This window comes from Vulpes vulpes, chromosome 13 (genome assembly GCF_048418805.1).
Source record: "Vulpes vulpes isolate BD-2025 chromosome 13, VulVul3, whole genome shotgun sequence".
NCBI lineage: Eukaryota > Metazoa > Chordata > Mammalia > Carnivora > Canidae > Vulpes > Vulpes vulpes.
In genome coordinates this window covers 101242942-101266676 of record NC_132792.1, presented here as the reverse complement: position 1 = coordinate 101266676, position 23735 = coordinate 101242942, and positions in this window count along the sequence as shown.

Sequence of the window (23735 nt, the reverse complement as noted above, 5' to 3'; positions counted from 1 at the left end):
AAAGGCATAAATCCCAATTCTGCCAGATTTTAGCTGAATTGTTTAGGCTAGTGGGCAGAAATGCAATTAACCTATCTTATGCAAGAATGTGGAATTAAAGAAATCCTGGAGTACATCTGGGTCTAAGCATAGTCAGATCTCAGGAACACAAATAATATACTTAGGAAGAGTGAACATATAATCCATTATTAAGACCTGCTTCAGGATGTGAGGTGATTCCTAAAATTAATTTAAAAAGCATTAATTGATTTGCAACAAATGAAAAAGTCCCAGGTCAAATTAGAATATAAGGTCACTCTATTCTGAGGCACATGTTCACTTTCTCTTTTTTTTTCTTATCTGAGTGTCCCGAGAGGTTGGGCTTTAATGTTTAAAGATACTTTTGGAATATTAGGTAGGATTGCTTCCAGCAGTCCTAGCTTCATAGCTTTTTAATTTAGCAGTCCCTGTGGGAAGATGGCTTTTCTATTCCATTATCTGCATATTAGTTCCAGAAAATACTTTGTTCTTCTTGATTTTTATGTCTATGAAACCAATCTATGTTATCAGGTGATAAAATAATACAGCTATTTCAGTTTAGGCATTTGATCATATTAGTAAAATGGGCAAACCCTATTGACAACCCTTTTTGGAATCAGGAATAAGGAAGAGTAATTCCCTCTAAATAAGGCTGATGGCAAAAGAAGTAACAGATGTGGTATAACAATTTCACGCCTTAAGCTTATTAATTAAACCCTCTTAAGCCATGACTTTTAATTGGAAACTGAAAAATAATGTATTATCAAATAATTGCTGTAAGGTTTAAGTTACCTAGTATACTGCCTGGGAAATAGTGAATAGTCATTACATTTTAATTAATTTAACCATTTATCTATAGAATGTAAATAACCACAAATGAAATAATCTGAAATGTCAGAAGATAGCTAAGAATTATTGGTACAATTAATGCCAAAGAAAAGAATGTCTAGAGAAAGACATGTAAATGAGAGTAGAGACAGAAACATTTATGTTGTATTTTAAAAGTTAATGGACATTTACAAGTGCAAAATATAACCATAAATAAAACCTAATGCATAGAGTGTACATGTGATGATATGCATCCTAATGTACTGATGATTTCATTAGTGAAATCTATGAAACATTTAAGGAAGAAACCAGCCCTATTAAATGTTAAATTATTTGAGTAAATGAAGGAGTTAAAAACACTTTCAAACTTATTTTATAAGGAAATCATAACCTGATAGCAAAACCTTGACAAAGGTATTATGAGAAAAAAAATTATAGAGTAGTTTCAATAGAAGAAGTTGAGAAAAAGCTAAGGAAGCTATCCCTAGAACAGCTTTAAGCCCATGGCAATCAAAGCCTATGTTTGTTATCCTACAATAAGTATAAATTAGACCTCCTTTTACTGTAAAAAAAAGTTTCAATTTGGATAATAAGTGTTCACTCTAGTTATTTCTACAAGACCAATAATGTAGATGATTTCACAATGGAATTATAGTGAAATTTTGATGAGTAAGCAATTCTAGTGGCTTTGTAGATAATCAACTGTAGTGTAGGATGTGATTAAATATTATATGTATTTTACCTTAATGGTGTAAGAATGAAAATTTTAATAAAATTTATTCATCCAGAAAAAAGTATAGTTTGATCCATATTTGACATTTTATACCAAGATCAAATATTTGAATATATAAACAATAAATCCATAATAGTAAAAAAAAAAGGAGTAAATTCTTTGATGTGAAAATAAGACTTCTCTTCAATACTGCTTCAAAATTCACAAAAACTATTGATAAACTTAATTTTAGAAAAATAAAAAACTTACATGCCAATATTTCAACATGCAAAGTGAAAATACAAATAGAAATTTGAAAAAAGTTATACATTACTCGTCACAAAATCTCACATCATTTGTTTATTAAGAGCTACTAGAAATCTGTAAGAAAAAGACCAGAAACCAATGAAAATATGGGCAAAGGATAGGTGAAATGGATGATTTCATAGTAAAATAATTACAAATGACTCCATCTATTTCCAAACATAATCAGCTTCGATCACAAAAAATGTAATAAAACTGACTGAAATATGAATTTTAACCCATCTGACCTGCAAAAAGCTTAATTAATAATACCTTTCTTAACAAGATATGAGATAAAGTATTCAGAGATTTTAGGTAGAAGCTTGAAAACTCCCTCTGCAATATCCTTTTCCACTATCCAATATCCTCCACTCCACCTCTTTGTTAAGGGATCCCAAGAGCAACCCCAATAAGAATCCTAAACTCTTTGAACTCCATCTTGGTGTCTGCTTTCCAGGGAATCCAAACTGAGATATCCAATTACTTATGAAATAATGTATGCATGTGGTTATTAAAAACAACTTCCCCCAATAATAAATATTTAAAAATAGGTAAATGTAATTATTGAGGAGTTAGTTAAATTTATTATAATACATGCATACAATTTTAATATATGCATCTTAAAATAGGAAGTTTTCTATACACTTATGTGAAAACATTTCCATAATATGTATATAAATGTATATATATATTTCAAATATATATATCAAAGAACAAATATATATATATATATATATATATCAAAGAACTTTGAAATATACATATCAAAGAACAGTGTACATAGAGCACTGTCTTCAGTGTGGAAAAGGATTGTTTCCTTCTTCATAAGGAAGTACTACTAAGATATGCAAGGAACTACAAACAGTGGCTAATTTTGTAAAGTATTAGCAGAGATCTGTAGAATTAGGGACAGGGAAAGAAGAAAGAATTTCCAGCATTTATGATTTATACTATTAAGTTTGGGACACAGTTTTTCAAAGAAATTTATCTGTCTGTCATCTATCTATTATTACACTCTTCTCAGAATCTATCTCTAAAAAGTACTTTTAATGAAACCTTTTAATTTGGTTCCCTTGATTCCTTCTATAGCTTTCTAGAATAAAATTCTTTAAGATGGTCTGTTATTTCTCATGACATCAATTTTGTCTATAAAAAAATGAGCCTTTTATCTGTTGCAGTGGAAGTGCAAACAGCAATGACTACATTGATTTCCTCATAAACTCTCTTAAGCCAGCCTCCTTATCATCTCCAGATTGTCATGCACCAGTATCCATGAGTCATATACTGAAGAATCATAAGAATCGTAAGTTAAATTTCTCCCCAAGAAATCCCTTATTGAACTCTACTTGAGTATCACACATGAGCCAGAAATTGCCCCATTTAATACATATCCAACCAGGGAATATGATGTTAGTCTTCCCTTCTGTCAAGCATGCACATTGTCCAAATGTGGTTCTCTGGATGAGAGGAGCCATCTCTTTCATCTTTCCCAAAGGGAAGAGATCAAAAACTCAATAGTATGGTCAAGTTCACTAATGTATACTCATTATTTCCTTTCTTATATTTTTAAATTTCTCTCTTCTTTTTCTAACTTTTTCCCTTTATATTTTTTAAAAATATGTTCATCTATAAATTTTCCTCTAATAATGTTTTTAACTTCTCTGTAACCATTGATATATAGTATTTTCATTATCACTCAATTTATATTTTCTAATTAACATCACGATTTTTTCTTTAATACAATAATTATTTTGAAGTGTGTTTCTTATGTTCCAAACTCATGTAGATTTTTTTTAGTGATTTTTAAATTTTATTTTTAACTTACCTGGGTTTAGAGAACATATTCTAGATCATTGCAATAATTTGAAATGTTTTGAGAGATTTTTAGGGCTCAACATATAATTCATTTTAGTAAATGTTTTTCTCTGTACTTGAACATGAGTTCTTATTGTAAAAAATTATTTTTTTATTGTTTTTTGCCTGCATGCTCTATCTTTTGATAGTTGAGATCTGACTCAGTTTCTGCTCCGGTCATGATCTCAGGGTCCTGGTGTGGAGTCCTGCTTTGGGCTTCATACTCAGCAGGGAATCTGCTTCTCTCTCTCTCTCTGTCCTTCTCCCTGCTCATGCACTCTTTATCTCTAAAATAAATTAAATAAAATAAATTTAAAATAGATATCCTACCAAATCATGAGTTTGAGGCTATGTTACTAAATGTATGCAAATTTAGCTCTTCTATCTTCTTAGTGGACTAAGCTTTTATCATTATGCAAGGTAAATTTTCTAATGCATCTTCCTTTAAAATCGTCTTGGACTAATAGTATAGTTATAGATTATACCAGGTTAGTTTTGGTTAACTTTTACATATTTTCTCTTTATTAGTTTGTTTGTTTGTTTGTTTATTTATTTATTTATTTATTTATATCTTTCTACATCCTTATATTTAAATTGTGTCTCTTGTAAAAATGTACATTGTTTTATTAAACCTAATATCTTCTCATTGGAACACTAATTTCATTTACATTTTATGTAATTACTAACATATTTGTGCTCAAATCGGGAATGTTCTTATTTTCTTTTTACCTCCTCTCTTCATTTATTTTTTTCTTCTCTCATTGTTCTGATTACTTACTGCTGTGTGACATACCTCCTACAAAAGTTAATGGTTTAAAGAACAACCATTTTAGGGGCACCTGGGCGGCTCTTTTGGTTAAGCATCAGCTCTTCATTTCAACTCAGGTTATGATCTCAGGGTCCTGGGATCCAGACCTCCATTGGACTCCCTGCTCAGTAGAGTCCACATACCCCTCCCTCTGTCCTCTCTCTCTCAAATAAATGAATAAATCTTTATATATATATATATATATATATATATATATATATATATATATATATATATATATTACTTCTTGTGGTGGGTGTTCTGTTCTTTGGGCTTAGTGCGTGGTTTTCCTGTTTTTTGTTTGTTTATTTGTTTTGTGATGTCACCTGAAACCCTGGAGGCTACAGTCATCTGAGGATTTGTCTGGTCTGGAATATCCCAGATAATTCACTCACAGGGCCGCCACTAGAGGTGTGAGTTTATTTTGGAGTGTGAGCTGACACTTTCAATGATAGCACCTTCCTTTTCCTTACCTGGTCTCTCTGTGGCTTGGAGATTGCAGTAAGGTGGTTAGGTTCCAAAAGGGAAAATCATAGGTATGTGATTCAAGAATAAGGAAGTAAGAGATAAAAGTCCTTTTGAGGTCTGGATTGAAATTTCCAGACTCTTACTCTTGTTAAATTCTATTAGTTACAGCAATGACAGAAGTAGCCTAGATTCTAGGGCCAAAGGAATAACCTCCACCTCTCAATGTAAGGAGCACTGAGGGGAAGAATTGCTGGAAGTCATTTATGGAGATTACTCACCACACTTGTCTTCTGAATTAACTGTTTTTTATTATATCCTTTCCCTTTATTATCATGATAGGTATATGTCATTTTACTAGCCTTTTAGTATTCTAGGATGACAATTATTTTTTGAACAATTAAAGATATCATTATCCTGTTTTCTGACATCCACTGCTTCTGTTGAAAATTCTTGCATTTTGTTGTTCCTTGAAGATAGTATTTTTTAATCTCTAGTTGCTTTTAAGTGCAGACATATATTATTTTTGCTGTTTGCTTGTCAATTTTATTATGATTTTACTAGTTCTTATTTTTTTAATTGCTCACTATTTATATGACTTAGGGTTTATAGTGCTTCTTTAATAAGTACCTTAATTCATTTCTCAATTTTTTTAAATCCTGAAAAATTCACTCTTGAAAATTGAATTTCTGCTCCATTTTCTCTCTCCTCCTTTTCTGAGACTATAGTTATACATATGTATGCCTTTTGATTATATCCCTAATCAATGGTTTTGTTATGACCTCTCCTTCCATTTATTTTTGTTTCAACTGTTTCCATTCCACTGTAAAACCCATTCATTGAATTCTTAATTCCAGGTAGTTTTTCTAATTTTAGTTCCAGAAGTTTCATATGATCCCTTTTAACAGTTTTGACTTCTCTGCTGAATTTCTCTACTACATTCATTTTTAATTCCTAGAACATATTAAGCATTGCTTTTTTTTTTTTTTAAGATTTACTTATTTATTTATTTGTGTGAGAAAGATAGAAAGAGCATGAGCAGAGGGACGGGCAAAGGGAAAGGGAGAGAATCCTAAAACAGACTCCCTGCTAAGCAGGAAGCTCCATGTGGGTCTCAATCTCAGAAGCCTGAGATCATGATCTGAGCCAAAATTAATAGTTGGAGACTCAACCAATTGAGCCATCCACGCACCCCAAGTATTGCTATTTTGAATTTGGTGCCTGATAAATCTATTGTCTGGATATCCTATGACTGTTCCTACTGTGTATTTTCTAGCTTGTTCTTTCTTTCTCTTTCTTTCTTTCTTTCTTTCTTCTTTCTTTCTTTCTTTCTTTCTTTCTTTCTTTCTTCTTCTTTCTTTCTTTCTTTTTTTTGTCAGATGTTTTTATTTCAAAATTACAGCAATACTTTGAGGTTCTATGTATGTTATATTTCCCTGGGGACAATTTAGTTTCACTTTTGTTAAAAAGCACTAATAGTCCCAGATCATCTTTTCCTAACTCAGTGATGGAGGTTATTTGAAGCTAGCTTCAGCCCTGAAAGGGCCAATGTGTGTCTGGTGCATCTATCCTTCAACTCCTATGTGAAAGTGGTGGTTTTACCAAGGTTTCTCTTTATTAGGCTTTAAGGGTTTTGTTGTTGTTCTGGTTCGTTTTCTTTCTTCCCTCTTTGAATCCTAGATTATATTGGATTTGCTTGGTTTGTCTCTGTGTGCCTTACATTTTGGAATGGGCAAAGTATTTCAAAATGAAACATAATACCAAATACTAGACTTGTCCCTCTAGAATTTGTTTGTTCTTCAGTTCCAACTCTAAAATTATCACTTACTTGATATTACCGATACTTCTAGAAATATTTTTAATTCATTCCTCAGTTTTTCAAGTTGTTTTTCATTGAGGAGTTGGCCCCAAACACCCTACTCTTATGATATAAATTGTGATTGCCCCATAGTGCTCTTATGCATCTTCTCTAAATGACCTTTCCTTTTGCTTTAAATAATCTTTAAAGTACCATATAATGCCAGAGTCTGGAGATGGGAAAGGTTGCAGTTTCCCCACTTCTTGGCAAGGAGATATCCTTTTTATTTTTTATTTTTTTTAAATATTTATTTATTTAGAGAGAGAGAGAGAGCACATGCACATGTGCACATGTTCAGGGGGTGGAGGGAGAGGGATAAAGAGAATCTCAAGCAGACACCCCACAGAACACAGAATCAGACACAGGGCTCTATCTCCTGACCCCCATGAGATCATGACCTGAGCCAGACTCAACTGACTGTGCTACCCAGGTGCCCCAAGAAGACATTCTTTTTTTAAAAACTGTGTTTCCTATTTATGCTTTTCCCTCACATGTGTGGTCTCAGGCAAAACTTAAAATTAAGATAAAAATTATCACCATGATCTTATTAAAATTATAATACAAAGCAGTTCACTATTTATTGCTTGTTTCCACATAATTTTCCTCTGATTTCTTTGATTGCCTTTAATAATATAAAGCAGGGGATGGCAGGTCCCCTATAACACATTTCATAAGAAAATATTTTCATCACAATAGGCAGCATAACACTATTAAAAATACAAACATAAATATGTTGTGTAACTACCTCTGCACTCTTATCCCTTAAGCAAGTATTACAAATGATAAAAGATAGCTCTTATCTTAGAAAATCAGAAATAATAACATTAGTAATATTTCTTGTTCATAATTATTAAATAATTATAAATATCTTAGAGCACAAACTATCTTCAAGAGTAATGATTCTCTTTGATACACACACACAAAAAACAAAATTAAACAATCAAGAAAATGAATGAATAAATACAATGTTATCAAGTCTTTATTTGTGCTAGCCAAAGTGTTAAGCTCCTTGCATCCATTATCTGATAGAACTCTCAGAACCATGAGTTTGGCAGCAAAGATGAAGAAGCAGGTTCAGAGAGGTTAAGAAATTTGCTCCGGGTTACATAAATACTTAAGTACAGAGGAAATATTGAAATTCAAATATGACTCTAAGAAAGTTTCTCTTAAGCACTTTCTTTATTAACTTTCAGTTGAACATCATAACCTGAAAGTAAATGACCTAATAGTGAAGGGAAAATGGTTGCATCTGAATGGAAGCTAAAAGGACAACTGTTGAGGGAGGGAGAGTAGTAGGAAGGGCTAAGGGAAAAAATGAAAGTGTCTGGGTCCTGGGAGAAGTTCATATGCAGAATGGCTATAGTCTCTAATGAGTCACTGCTTCTACCCTGTAGCCTTGCTGTTTGAAATATATAGAGGCTTACAGGGCCTGAATGCATTGTAGATCACACTCCTTTGAAATGGATGGGTTGATACAACATAGTAATGGCTCTGTTTACATTGTTTGTGACAGGCAGTACCCTGGAGAATGAGAGACAGTCATTTTACCTCAGATCTAAGATTACTTTTCAATAAAAATTAAAGACTCAGAATTAGTTTGGGCAACAACAACCATTAAAGTAAATCCTATGTGTGAAATGCTATCAGTTTCTGAAATTGCAAAAAATTAAATAGATATAAAGGGAATAAAGAAATGAAGTTAACATGGTAAGAATTCAGCAAAATTGCAAATGCCTTTGCAATTCAGAAATGCATGAAACAAATATATTTGATTATGTTGGAATATGTGATAAAATGTCTCATAATTTGTGTTATGTTGTTTCTTTTTGAATAGTCTCAGAATACAGTAACACAAATTATAAACTTAATTACAAAAAACTATCACAAATTATAAAGGCAAGTTTATAGAGCAAAATAGTTTATATAAATGTACATATATACATATAGTCAAATACATGACTGTGTATAAAATATACATTTATGCATATACATATGTGTGATAATTAAGCATTATTTTTTCACATATATAACTCAGTTTAATGCACTTGAAAATTAATTGGATTTTGGTCCTTTATTTGATACTCTTTGTAATGTCTATTATTCTCAGATTATGCCTGATGTGATATAAATTATATATATTATGCTTTATAATATATGTTATGCTTTCATTTCTGCTTTATTATTTATATTCTCAAAGTCAGAAAAATATTCAAACTAAGGCACAACAGAAAGTAAACCAATGAATTTGTGCTAAATATTTACCCACGCAGATTCCTCAAGGAATAGTTACCAAAGCATGTTACAAAAACAATCTGCTAAGTAGGGAACACTGTGCTCTTTGCCTATGATTTGTAATTACTACTTGTTTAAAATTATAATTTACACCTTTTCATAATGCTAAAAATGAAAGGGAACAAAACAGAGGAAGAAAATAAAGACAAGAGAGAGTCAGACAGAGAATGAGAAAGATACCTGGGTGATTCAGCGATTTTTGGGGATATTATTTGATGAGACTAATGACTAATAATGAGATCTTTTTCATACATGCATTTGTATTCTGTATGCCATATTTGATAAAATAACCATTCACATTCTTGCCCAGTTTTTTTTCTTTTAAGTGAAACTTGAAAATTCTTTATATTTTTTAGTATAAATCCTTTATCGGATATGTGATTTGCAAATACATCGTTCAGTTTATATCTTGCTTCTTCATTCTAGTAAGAGTGTCTTTGGAAAGCACAATTTTTTATTTGCTAAAGTTGAATTTATTGATTTTTTTCATTTTGGATTTGTATGTTTGGGATCATGCTTAAAAAGTCTTTGCCTAACTCAAAGTCACACATAATCTCTCCTCTATTTTCTTCTTTGTCTCTTATAGTTTTATATTTTAGTCTATGATATGTTGTGATTCATATATTTTTACATAAAAACATGCATTTATTCCAGCACCATTACTTGAAAAGACTGTTCATTCCTCATTGAACTGCCCCTGTAACTTTGTCTAAAGTAAACTGACTACATTGGTCTGGGTCTACTTCTGGGCATCTAGTCTGCTTTATGGTTTATGTGTCTAACTTTTCATCAACAGGACACTCTAAATGTATTACTATAGCTTTACAAAAAAAAAAAGTGTTTTGTGTCTTGTGTATCCTTTTTATCTCCATATGTTTTAGAATAAGCTGTTGAAATCTCCAAAAAATTGACATATTAACATATTGATTTTTCTAATCTATATAAATGGACAGTCTCTTCATTTACTTAGCTCTTCTTTGATCTCATTCATTGAGTTTTTTTTTTATTTTTCCCTTTTTTTCAGTGTACCTTATCACATCTAAATAAATGTAATTTTTATTTAGAAAACAAGGTAATTTTTATTGAGGTAATTATAAAATCACATGCATTTGTAAGAAGTAACTTAGAGAGACTTCCCCAATGGTAATAGTTTGTTAAATTATAATACAAAGTCACAATCAGCATATTGACAGTGATAAAACCTACAGATCTTGTTCATATTTTCCCAGTTTTACTAGAACTCATTTGTGTGTGTGTGTGTGTGTGTGCATATTTAGTTTTGTCATTACTTGTATATGTTTTTCAGGAGTCACTGTGATCAAGATTCTCAACAGTTCTCACCAAAAAAGTCTTTGTGTTGCTCTTTTTATAACCATATCCACCCCTCACTTGTTCTCCATTTTAAAAATATTTTAAAAGGTTGTTATTTCAAAATACTATTGAAATGGAAATACAGATCAAAACCACAATGAGATACCACCTCACACCAGTGAGAATGGTGAAAATTAACAAGACAGGAAACAACAAATGTTGGAGAGGATGTGGAGAAAGGGGAACGCTCTTGCACTGTTGCAGGAATGCGAACTGGTGCAGCCACTCTGGAAAACTTTGTGGAGGTTCCTCAAAGAGTTAAAAATAGAGCTACCCTATGACCCAGCAATTGTACTACTTGGGATTTACCCCAAGATATAGATGCAGTGAAATGGCAGGACACATGCACCCCACTGTTTATAGCAGCAATGTCCACAATAGCCAAACTGTGGAAGGAGCCTCGGAGCCCATCTGGAGATGAATGGATAAAGAAGATGTGGTCTATATACACAATAGACTATTACTCAGCCATTAGAAGTGATGAATACGGGCAGCCCGGATGGTGCAGTGGTCTAGCGCAGCTTGCAGCCCGGGGTGTGATCCTGGGGACCTGGGATCGATACCCACATCGGGCTTCCTGCATGGAGCCTGCTTCTCCCTCTGCCTGTGTCTCTGTCTCTCTCTCTGTCACTCTGAATAAATAAAATTTTAAAAAAAGAAAAGAAACGACGAATACCCACCATTTGCTTTGATGTGGATGGAGCTGGAGGGTGTTATGCTGAGTGAAGTAAGTCAATTCAATCGCAGAAGGACAAGCATTTTATGGAAAAACCTTATATGGTCTCATTCATTTGGGGAATATAAAAAATAGTGAAAGGGAATAAAGGGGAAAGGAGAGAAAATGAGTGGGAAATATCAGTGAGGGTGACAGAACATGAGAGACTCCTAACTCTGGGAAACAAACAAGGGGTAGTGGAAGGGGAGGTGGGCGGGGGGGCTGGGGTGACGGGATGACTGGGTGACGGGCACTGAGGGGGGCCCTGGATGGGATGGGCACTGGGTGATATGCTATATGTTGGCAAATCAAACTCCAATAAAAAATATACATTAAAAAAAGGAAATGGAATTGCAGAGTATGTAAACTACTGGGATTGGTTCTTAATACTTAGCATAATTCTTTGCACATTTGTTCAAGTCTTGTATATAATAATCATTCATTACTTTTCATTGCTGAAAAGTATTCCACATTATGTATGAACCAAAGTTTGCTTACCCACTTACTAATTGAAGGACATTTGGTCTGTCTTCAGCTTTTGGCTATTACAGTAAGGCTGCTATGAACACTTTTATAATTATTTTCTGTGAATATACTTATTTTTTGGGAAAAATGCCAAGGAATATAATTTCTGGGTAATATGAAAGATGCTTATTTTCTTTTAAGGAAAGTGTCCACCTAGTGGTGCTCCCTGACCACCTAGGTGTCGTTGAGCAGGGGAAGGGCATCTTAGACCTAGAAAGACAAAGAAGTTTCCTTGGTTGGAATGTCTGTTGTGGGGTTCCTTTTCTCACTATCTCCTGGTCTCTCTGATGTCTCTGAACCAGGGAAGAGTGTGTCAGGATCATATGGGCAAGGAGGCTTCCTGGGTGTTTTGCTTATTATGGCAGGGTCCTCCTTGCTGGTGTTGCCAGTCACTCATGTCTCCTGGAGGACTAGGGAAGTCACAAACCAAAGGAGACCAAAAGGCTGCTTAGATGACGTAGTCTGTTTCGTCAGCATCCCTCTTGTTAGTGCTAAGTTCTCCTGAAATTTTTCCTAGGAAGTAGAGTCTTTGATTCATTATGAAAGAAGAGTACCTCTCATGGTGCTTATTGCTAGTGTGGTTATTGCTAGTGTGGTTTTTCATTAAACACCTTGCCTACAGTGTCAGTTTGCCTGGTGTTTTTAGAGACTCTTGTATGATCTGAACAAAGAATGAATTTCCTTGGGCTACCTTTTGATGGTAACTTGGGGCAGGAAGTACCACCACATCTGGGGGACCTTTTTCTCTTGGGTTGGGGGTATAAGACATACTGCTACTGTGTGGTTCCTCTAGTTCCAGCAATCCAAATAAACTTATCATGATCTTACCATCCTTTGGAATTTTATCTCCCTGTTTCTTATATTATTTTCAGGTTTTATAGCAGGAAGTGGGTCTCCATCATCTCATCCAGATGGTAATTATAGCATATATTTCCTTATATTTAGGCTTAAACAGTTCACTTTTTGTTGATAATGTAAATTATGATTTTTTATTTTGAAATTCAATTGCTAATCTGTAATATATAAATTTGACTGACTATTGTATCTTGCACTGATAGCCTGAGACAATGCAAAACTCAGTCACTGGTTCTGAAAGCTTTCTGACAAATTCTTTCAAATTTTTGTATAGACATTTCAGTCTCCTATGAATAGAGGTTTTAATTTTTATGTGCATATTAATTATTTTTCTTGCCACATTTTACTCTCGAGGACTTTCAGGACTTTGAAGAAGAGCAGTGGTTAGAGGAGTCATCCTTTCCTTAGTTTATATTTTAGGGAAAAAACATTGAATATTTTATAATTCATTGTGATGTTAGCTGTAGAATTTTAGTCCTTTATCAAGTAAAGTACGATCCTTTTTATTTCTAGTTTTCTGAAAAAGAAATCTTTTGAAATTTTAAATGGAGGTGAAAAGTTGGCAATTGCTTTTTCTGCATATATTGAGTAGATCATAAAGTTTGTTTTCTTTAGTTTATTATGTGAAATATATTAATTGACTTAGAATTTGGACATGATCAGTATAAAAAAGGATTCTGTTTTGTAATATTTTGCTAATTATTTTTGCATCCAAATGCATGAGAGATATTAGTCTATAGTTTTCTTTTCCAGTCATGTCTTTGTATGGTTTTGGAATCAGGGAAAGTCTGGTTTCAGTAAATTGGGAAGTGGCTCCACCTCTCCATTATCTGGAAGACATCTGTAGAAGTAGTGTTTCAGGGGATTGCTGGGTGGCTCAGCAGTTTAGCTCCTGTCTTTGGCCCAGGGCGGGATCCTGGAGTCTCGAGATTGATTCCCACGTCAGGCTCCTTGCATGGAACCTGCTTCTCCCTCCCCCTGTGTCTCTCTGCCTCTCTCTCTTTCTATGTCTATCATAAATAAATAAATAAGTCTTTTAAAAATATATAAGTAGTATTTCATTCTTAAGTGTTAGACATTTAAGCCCAAATATTTCACTTTTTTTTGTTATAAGTCTTTTAAATTTAAATTCAATTTGTTTGAGAAATTGTTGATATTTGCTAATATATTGATTATTTCAAAGAAACAACTTTTGGTTTTATTGGATCCCTCTAATTTTTTTTTTCTGTTTTTAATGTTATCAATTTTGATATATTTCTTAAAATTAATAGACTTTAGAGAATAGTATTAGGTCTACAGAATACAGTAGATTGCACAGAGTTTCCATATACCCTTCATACACAGTGATTCTATTATTAGCATCTTACATGTGGTAAACTTCTTACAGTTGTTAAACTAATATTGATACATTATTAATAACTTAAACCCATAGTTTACATTAGTTAACTCTTTGAGTTATAAAATCCTGACAAATGCATATCAGGTATCCATCATTAAAATATCTTATACAATAGTTTTACCACCTTAAAAGTCCCATGTTTCTCCAATTTATGCTCCTTCCAACTCCCTTACCATAATCCCTAGCAACCACTGATGTTTTTATTATTCTATGCCTATTCGATTTAATTATTCTATTGCTTTTTCAAGAATGTCCTATATTTGGAATCATATAGTACGTAGCCCTTCAGTCTGGCTTCTTCCATATAACAATAGCCATTTAAGGTTTTCCCATGTCTTTTCATGACTCATTTCTTTTTACTGATGAATAATATTCTATAGTTTGTTTATCCATTCACATAATGAAGGATATTTTGATTGCTTCTAAATTTTGGCAATTATGAATATAGCTGCTACAAACAATCATGTGCAGTTTTTGTGCGAATATAAGTTTTCAGCTGATCTCGGTAAATACGTAGGAGTATAATCCATGGATATGTGGTAAGACTGTGGTTAGTTTTGTGAGAATACCAAACTGTTTTCCAAAGTGGCTCTATAATTTTGAATTCCCACCAGAAATAAATGGATATCTGTTGTTTCATATCCCCAGTGGTATATGTTATTTTTAGTTTTTTTGAATTTTAGTCATTTTACTGGTGTAGTGAGTGGTATCTCATTATTTTAATTTGCTATTCCCTAATGACATAGGCTGTTTAGTACCTTTTCAAATATGTATTCTCTAGCTGCATATCTTCTTGAGTGAAGTATCTGTTAAGATCTTTGGCCCAATATTAAATTGGACTGTTTTCTTATTATTCATTTTTAAGTTGTCTTTGTATACTTTTGACGTAAGTCCTTTATCATATATGTGCTTTACCCAGTCATTTTCTCCCAGTCTGTGGTTTGGCTTTTCATTCTCCTGACAGTGTCTTTCACAGAACAGAAGGTTTTAGTTTTAATAAAGGCCAACATCAGTTTTTTCTTTTATGGATCATACTTGTGATGTGCATTCAAAAATGAATGAGAAACCTAAGATCGCTTAGATTTTCTGCTATGGCATTTTCTAGAAATTTTATAATTTTGTGCTTTACACATAGGTCTACTATATATTTTGAGTTGATTTTTGGTGAAGTGTAAGGTCTATATGTAGATATATTTATTTATTTTGCATGTGGATATTAAGCTTTGTTGAAATAATGATCATTTGTCCTTTGGAGTGCTTTTGCTCCTTTGTCAAAAATTAAATGACTTGTTTGTGTCATCTGTGTCTGAGCTCTGTATTCTGTTCTGTTCTATCTGTATTTTGTTCTAATTTGTTTTATATGTCTTTTCTTTTACTATGAATCCCACATTTATTGCTCTTTTACTTTGTTTGCTTTGTTTATAATCTTTTCTTCTTTCTCACAATTCTTAAGGTGAAATCTTATATTACAAATATATATTTTTACTTTAATACAAGTATTTTAAGGCTATAAATTTCATCTAAATTTTTTTATTTTTTATTTTTTTTTAAGATTTTATTTATTTATTCATGAGAGACAGAGAGAGAGAGGCAGAGACACAACACGGGCAGAGGGAGAAGCAGGTTCCATGAGGGGAGCCCAATGTGAGACTTGATCCCTGGTCTCCAGAAACCGGCCCTGGGCTGAAGGCGGCGCTAAACTGCTGAGCCACCTGGGCTGCCCTCTAAAATTGTTTTAGATACATCCTACAAATTTTGATATGAGTTATTTTCACCTTTGTTTTGATAAAAATCTTTTTTATATTTAAAAACCTTTTAAAATCTCATTTGAGATACCCTCTATGACTCATGAGATTTTTGGATGTATGCAATTTACTTTTCAAATATTTGGGGATTTTCCAGATGCCTTTCTGTTGTTGATTTCTAGTTCTATTATAGTTGGAAAACATACTTTGTATGGTTTATGTCATACTTTTAAAAATACTTGGTAAGTTATATTTTATGGCAAGATCATAGTCTACCTTGATGAATCTTTAATGGGCACTTGAGAAAAACATATATCTTGCTTTTTTAGATACAGGTTCTACAAATATCGGTTGGATCAACTTTTCTTCAGATAGTCTATATATTTACTGATTTTCTGGATATTTATTATGTTAATTACTGAGAGAGGATAGTGGATATTCTGTCTATTCGTTGATGTATATATCTCATCTCTTCATCTATACTGCTGTCCTTGTCAGGGAAGAATTTGCTTCTATTTTATCTTTTTTTTCCTTGAAACCTCAGCCATTGTCTTCTACCATGGCACCACATGCATCTTCCTTTAGTAGCTCAGCTTTGAATGAAAAATTCTACAATGCATTTATAGCTTACTTTGAAAAGTTGTATGACAGAGACATATATATTTCGTACCTCACAGTAACTATAATTTTTTTATTATTACTTAAGACTGTCCATAAAATTCAGGGGACTGAGTTTTCATTGGGGATCAAAAGAGAATATCCTTACTAAATATATTTTAAGGGTACAATGAAATAGACAAAATTATTCTGCCTGAATTTTGTCTATTCGAAATAAGATAAATATGTATTTATTTTTGTCCATTACACTCGTGGATATACTGAATTACAAAGCATATATTTGAAAATATATAGAGAATATTAATTCTGGTTGGAATGTCATCATCAACTTGTCCATCTTCTATTTGGCCATATGAAAATTCTATAATTACAAAACCTAAGTTTTAGTGGAATGAAGTAACTTAAAGACTATGGAGTGTGTCTCTGGATTTTAGTTCTTCAAATACCATAAGAATTCACATTGTGGTAGCACCTGGATCAGCAGTGAGCTTTAACAGACTCACACATAAAATTGCTTTAATTTGTCACCTTACATATTAATAGAGGTCAAGTCAGCGGGTGTTATTTCATAGAATTATATATCTTGCAGTCAATTCATTATTAGGAATGTCTAATTTAGAATTCTTATGGTAGCTTGACTTTGTTCTAGGCTGTTACTCTTTGCTGTTTCACTGTCTTTAATTATTCCTCCCCCTGCATGTATTGAAATGGAATACCTCAAGGATACTGTGATGGCAACATAGAGCAGCATTGTTTTCCCTTATAATGGATCTTGGGAAGGATACTGTTAGACCACTAGGCAAAATAGAAAGGTGGATTTAATTTGCATCAAATAAATATATTAAAGTTAAGTGAATCAAAAATGATGCAAATGAGCCAAAGATGCAAATTCATTATTAACATCTAGTTAAGAACGTTTAGAAATTTGTTTTATCTCTAAGTATTCAAACTCATCACTCCTACAGAAAGAAATGTGGCAATCTCTTTTCCAGCAGGACCTGTGTCCTGTCAAAACATTGTTAGTTTGCATATAAGGTCAGAATGTAAAACACATGTCAAGGTCATTGTCTCTTGCTCCTTGGTGTAATATAACAAACTGTAAGCATTTTATTTTCCTACTTCATCTTTCCTAGACAAAATAACAGCATTCCTTGGTTTTTGTGATTTAAGCAAAAGGGAAAAATCAGAAAGATTATTGCTTTGAGGAAAAGTCCTTTAAAAAATAAACTAAATAAAATTTTCCCTTATAAATTTCAATGTGAGTTACTGATTTTTATATTAGATATCAGTGAAAAATGGTTCATGTGTTGAATATTTACTACATTTGGAAACTACTGAAATTTTTTGCAAGCATCATATTCATAGGCTACTGATCTCTCCTCTTTCCAACAAAATGTGTTAGGTATTTTATTTATTTATTTATTTTTAAAATATTTTATTTAAATTCAATCTGCCAACATATAGTATAACACCCAGGGCTTGTCTCATCATGTACCCCCTTAATGTCCATTACCTAGTTACTCAAACCAGCCACCCATCTCCCCTTACGCAACCCAGAGTTAGGAGTCTCTCATGGTTCATCTTCCTCTCTAATTTTTCCCCACTCAGTTTCCCTCCTTTCCCTTATGGTCCCTTTCACTATTTCTTATAGTCCACATATGAGTGAAACCATATGATAACTGTCTTTCTCCGATTGACTTATTTCACTCAGCATAATAACCTTCAGTTGTGTTAGGTAATTTAAATTACCAATTCTGCAACAATCAAAAATCATGGAATTAGCAACACTACTTTGACTTGAAGAATGTATGAGCTGAAACTAAATGATCCAGTACTGAATTCACAGATTTTAAAATTGACAACACAGGAAATAACAGACGGTGAGGATGTGGAAAAGGGGGAACTCTCATATACATTGGTGGAAATGCAAGCTGGTGCAGCCACTCTGGAAAACTGTATGTAGGTTCCTCAAAAAGTACCTTCATTTACCTCCAGTGTTAATTTATAGTTTGTTTGTGATATCACTTTGTAACGAAAATATATAAATTTACTTTCATGCATTTTTATTAAATAGATATATCAAACAAACAGATATCACTTGGGGAAAAAAAGCTATTTCTTTGCCACACTGATAGAACCAGAAGTCATTTCTAAAGGATTTTTTCTGTCTATTCTTAACCATGCTCACAGCTCTCCCTAGCATTAGTTTTCTTTTCTTTTTTTAAGGTTTAACTATTTGTTTATTTAAGAGAGAGAGAGGGAAAGAGGTAGAGAACACACATGTGCATGAGATGGGGAAGGGGGGAGATGGACAGAATATTCAAGCAGACTCCCTGCTGAGCATGGAGCCTGTGTGGGGCTTGATTCCAGGACCCTGAGATCCTGACCTGACCCAAAACCAACAGCTGGATGCCTAACCAACTGAGCCACCCAGGAGCCCCGCTAGCATTAGTTTTCTAAAATGCATATCAAATCATCACTGTTCTACTTAAAACAACAGATAACAGAAACATATATTATGGACTATAGTTTGCTGCATCCTGACTGTCCAGTCACTTGATTTTTTTTTCAGTCATGATATGGGGTATAATACATACACACATACATATGTACATTTATAATCATCTGTATACGTGTCCTCTTAATCTTTCATTATAAGGCAAATCCAAAACTTTTTATTAGATGTTCAGTGTAACAGACACAGCTACTGGTCATTTAATATTTATTTTCCTTTTCTTCTATAATAATAGAGTGTTAATATTTAGGTGGATCCAGAGACATCCTGGATAAAAACTGAATTTCCTTGATGGTCTAGAACTTTAAGGTTCCAGATCTGGTTTAGATTCCAATTATGAACTACCATGAATTTTGAAACATAGAAAGGAAGAGGCCTTTTACCTCCTCCTTCTATATGCTTTTTTTGAGGTTTAATTTTTTTCTGTGGCAACAGAAACAGAAGTCTTATTAGCTAGTCAGTGGTTTTATAAGCTTCATAGGAGTAAAATACACATGTAATTCCATCCCTCCTTTCTTAATTTAACTCCAACAGGCTCAGAAGAGAGTCAATAGTCTTGGTTCCAGTGACACTTCCTGATTCTCCACCTTTATATCTAACCATTATTTTAAATGTGTTCTTACCAAAAATAGACTGTTGTCATAATCATCTTCAACTTAAACTTATCAGATTACACTCTGCTTTCTAAGTGCTTTGGGTTAATGGAAATCAATATTTTCATAACAGATCTTTTTAACATTCTCTTAATTACCTTCAAATGAATTTAATAGGCAATATAACTTATGTATACAATTCCAATAAGAGTCAATATAATGGCATAAATATAATCTAAAGAAGATAGAAGATAAAATTATTTCATGACAGATGTATAATTGTTAATATGTAAATGCTCAAGCACAACAAAACTAAAAGATAAATTATAGGCATAGCAATAGTCATTGTGAATATAGCAGCCATAAACATAAAGTGATATAAATATGTTGTAAGAGCTATTCAAATAATATGTGCTACATTGACCTCAGTGATGCAGTTTTCTAAAATGCTGAACAATTTTTTATCAAATTATTTATTTGATAAAAATTATTATCAAAATAATTTATTAATTATTTCTAAAGATTTTATTTATTTATTTGAGAGACAATGTGTAGAGAGAGAGAGCATGAGCAGGGATAAGAGTTGAGCAGAATGATAGGGAGAAACAGGCTCCCCATTGAGCAAGAAGCCCAATGCAATTTGAGTCTCAACTCCAAGCCCCTGGAATCATGACCTGAGCTGAAGGCAGTTGCTTAACTGACTCAGCCTTCCAAGTGCCCCAAATTAGAAATTTACACAGTATAATTTCCCTTTGGCTTACATGTTAGTTGCATTCTTGGAAAACTCAAACCATGTAAAAAAGGACAAACTACAACATATGCTTCAAGCTTTTGAAGACATTCGTCAAGCTCTGAAAGTAAAACAGATTCCTCCTCTGATGTTCTACAAATATGTAACATATCCCATTGCATTATAGTTATTTATACACTGGTTTTCTTTCATTTATTGTCATATCATCAGCTCTTCCAGAGATACAGGTTTGTAAAAAAAAAATCTGTGTTAATACCTGATTCATCTTTCTGGTCTCTGCATCCTGAATAACCTGTTATGGAGCATATGTTCTTTGCCAAATGAATGAATCTGAATCTCCCACATTTTTGCCCTTGTTTTAATTCTGCTTCTCTCTTTCCCATACATCCTAGTAACAACTGAATTTTCATAGAAGATAAATCTATGCCTAAAAGTTCATACTTTAAAATTGTTAAGTTAAACCAGTTTGGATGGGCAATTATTACTAGTTTACTAAGATAATAACCTAAACCTACTAATCTGTGTTCCTCAGGTAGGAAAAGTCAATTATTGAACTCTTCTGTATTAGTTTCAATTATCAGGACTTTATTGTAAAAATTTTAAAAATCACTGTAGTATATTCTAAAAAAATTTTAATTAGGAAAATTTATTTGATTATCCAAATACAAGAAAGAATGAATCTAATTCACATTAACACAATTGCTTTTTATTATGTATTAATGACTTAAAAATCATAACATATATAATAGCTGGCATTTACACTGAAAGAAATATTCTTTTAGTATTATTCTCAATTAAGTATGCTAATTAATAAAAAATAGCTGAGTAGAAGAATCTGAAATACTACTTTAAACTTTATATGAATTATATTTCATCTGAAAGCCCCCAGATCTTATAAATCACAATTTGCTCATCTAGAAAGAAGAGTTCTATTGATACTACTGTAATTCTTCATAATTAATTTCTCCACTTTATTCTTTATGATCACTTTCGTTAAGCTTTTAAAAATGAATCAGGCAGAAATATAGAGGAAGCATGTCCATTACACTGTACCCACTGTATACTTACCAAGGGCAGAAGGGTAACTTGAATCTCCCTAGAAATTTGGACATCATTATGGCCTACGACTATTTTTGAATTTTGTTTAAGTGCTTTAGAAAATGGATATCTGGGGAATCCCTGGGTGGCTCAATGGTTTAGCACCTGCCTTCGGCCCAGGGTGTGATCCTGGGATCCCAGGATGGAGTCCCATGTCGGGCTCCTTGCATGGAGCCTGCTTCTCCCTCTGCCTGTGTCTCTGCCTCTCTCTCTCTCTCTTTTTCCCTCTCTCTCTCTCTCTCATGAATAAATAAATAGAATCTTAATTTAAAAAAAAGGAAAATGGATATCTCTTCAATTGCCTTAAGTGTTGTGAAGTACAAAAAACACTATGTTGAGTTAGATTTATCCTATTTTAAATTCTGGCTTTGCCATTTATTAAGTGTATAGCTTTGGACAAACAATTTAAATTCTTGGAAACTTGGTTTTGTCATTTGGGGGAAAAAAGAAAAAGAAAAAAGAGAGATGATAAAATTTAATTCAGAAGAGAGCAGTGTTACTAAATGAGATAATGTAAAATGCAAAGATTATGCTCAGTATGTACTAAGATTTGCAAATCATCATCACTTTCAAGGATCTAATCAACTTCTGGTTTAATTTTAACATATTTATAGTTCCAAAGGTTTAGAAGTGACTCCCACAACTGGGAGTTAAATTCATAAATGAGATTATTCAGATTCTAATTGTAATACACTAACCCTAAAGCATGTTGCTGACCTTGACTTTTAAAGCCTATTAGGATCAGGCTGCTAGTTGAAAAGGGTAACTAATCTGATGCCAAAAACTTCTAAGTTTTAACTTGACTTATGTACTTAGGATCCATGCTTTCCTCCAGGGCAGTGTGATTTAATGGGATGACAGTGGTCTAGACCTTAGCATGCATTGGTATTAACGATTGCTCTGGTGCTTTCTAGTCCTGGGGCCAACCACAGACAAGTCACTTGTGCTCTATGGAATTCAATACTATTTTATGTATAATGCAATAAAAATTTCTCTTGGTCCAAACTTTTATAAAGTATAATTGGAATTGTGAATATGAAGTACCAAAGGGACAGATAATACTACTCATTTTAGAAAATATTTTGACAATTATGCTTCAATTGGAACATTTCATTGGTAAAATGAAAAAAAAAAAAAAAACATTAAACAACAAAGCCCCTAAAATTCCACACATTTACTGAGCCTCAGTCAAGTCTTATCGACCGACAGCTCTTGAAAACATTCAAAAGGAAAATTAAATCAACCATCTGAGGAAAGCTAGTAGAGGAACACTTTTGAAATACTGTGAGTTTGGTTCCAGACTGAAATAAAGTGAGTATCACAATAAAGCGGGTCAAATGCATTTTTTGATTTCCTAGTGCATATAAAAGTTATCTTAATACTATAGTTTATCAAGTATGTATTAGCATTATGACTAAAAAAAAAATGTACATGCCTCAGCTGAAAACTATATATTGCTAAAAATTACTAACAACCATTTGAGCTTTGTTGAGTTGTATTCACTGAACATGGGTCACCAATCGTGAAAAAGTTCAAAATATTGTGAGAATTATCAAAATGTGACACAGAGACCCAAAGTGAGCAAATGCTGTTGGAAAAATGGTGCTGATAGACTTGCTTTCATGCAGAGCTGTCATAAACCTTCAGTTTGTAAAAAAACAAAAAACAGGGGATGCCTGGGTGGCTCAGTGGTTGAGCATCTGCCTTTAACTCAGGTTGTGATCCCCGGGTCCTGGAATCCAGTCCTGCATTGGCCTCCCTGTAGAGAGCCTGCTTCTCCCTCTACCTATGTCTCTGCCTCTATCTCTGTGCCTCTCATGAACAAGTAAATAAAATCTTCAAAACAAAACAAAACAACAGTATCTGCAAAGAGCAATAATGTAAAGCACGATAAAATGATGTATGCTTGTACAATATATTTTTAACTCAATAATTCTTAATAGAAAAAGATCCCCTTAGTTAACTGTCAGGATTTCTTTTTCTTCCTTTGCTGGTATTCACTGATGTATACTTATACCTCAGAAATTTTCTTACGTAGACAAGTATCATTTTGAAGTTAGGATACTATTAATTGCTACTTGTTCTTTAGTTTCTTTAAATTTCTATTTTCTTATAAAATGTTTATTGATTATCTATTAAGAGTAAAAGGAGAGGTATCATAAAAAAAACACACACACACAAAAACTTGAGTTGGTCATGGCCCCAGCACCATTTTAGTGGAACGCACTGAATGCTATCATATATTTAGAATATTGATCTTAAATTCTTTCAATTAACATATGCATGAGCATTTTGTATAATACTACACATCTTATAATTAATCAAGTGTTCACAATTGCCTGGTACTTATTCTTTGCTTTGTCTTGACCAAACTTTGGTCAAGCTTCTCCTCTCTTCAGGCCCTTGGACTCT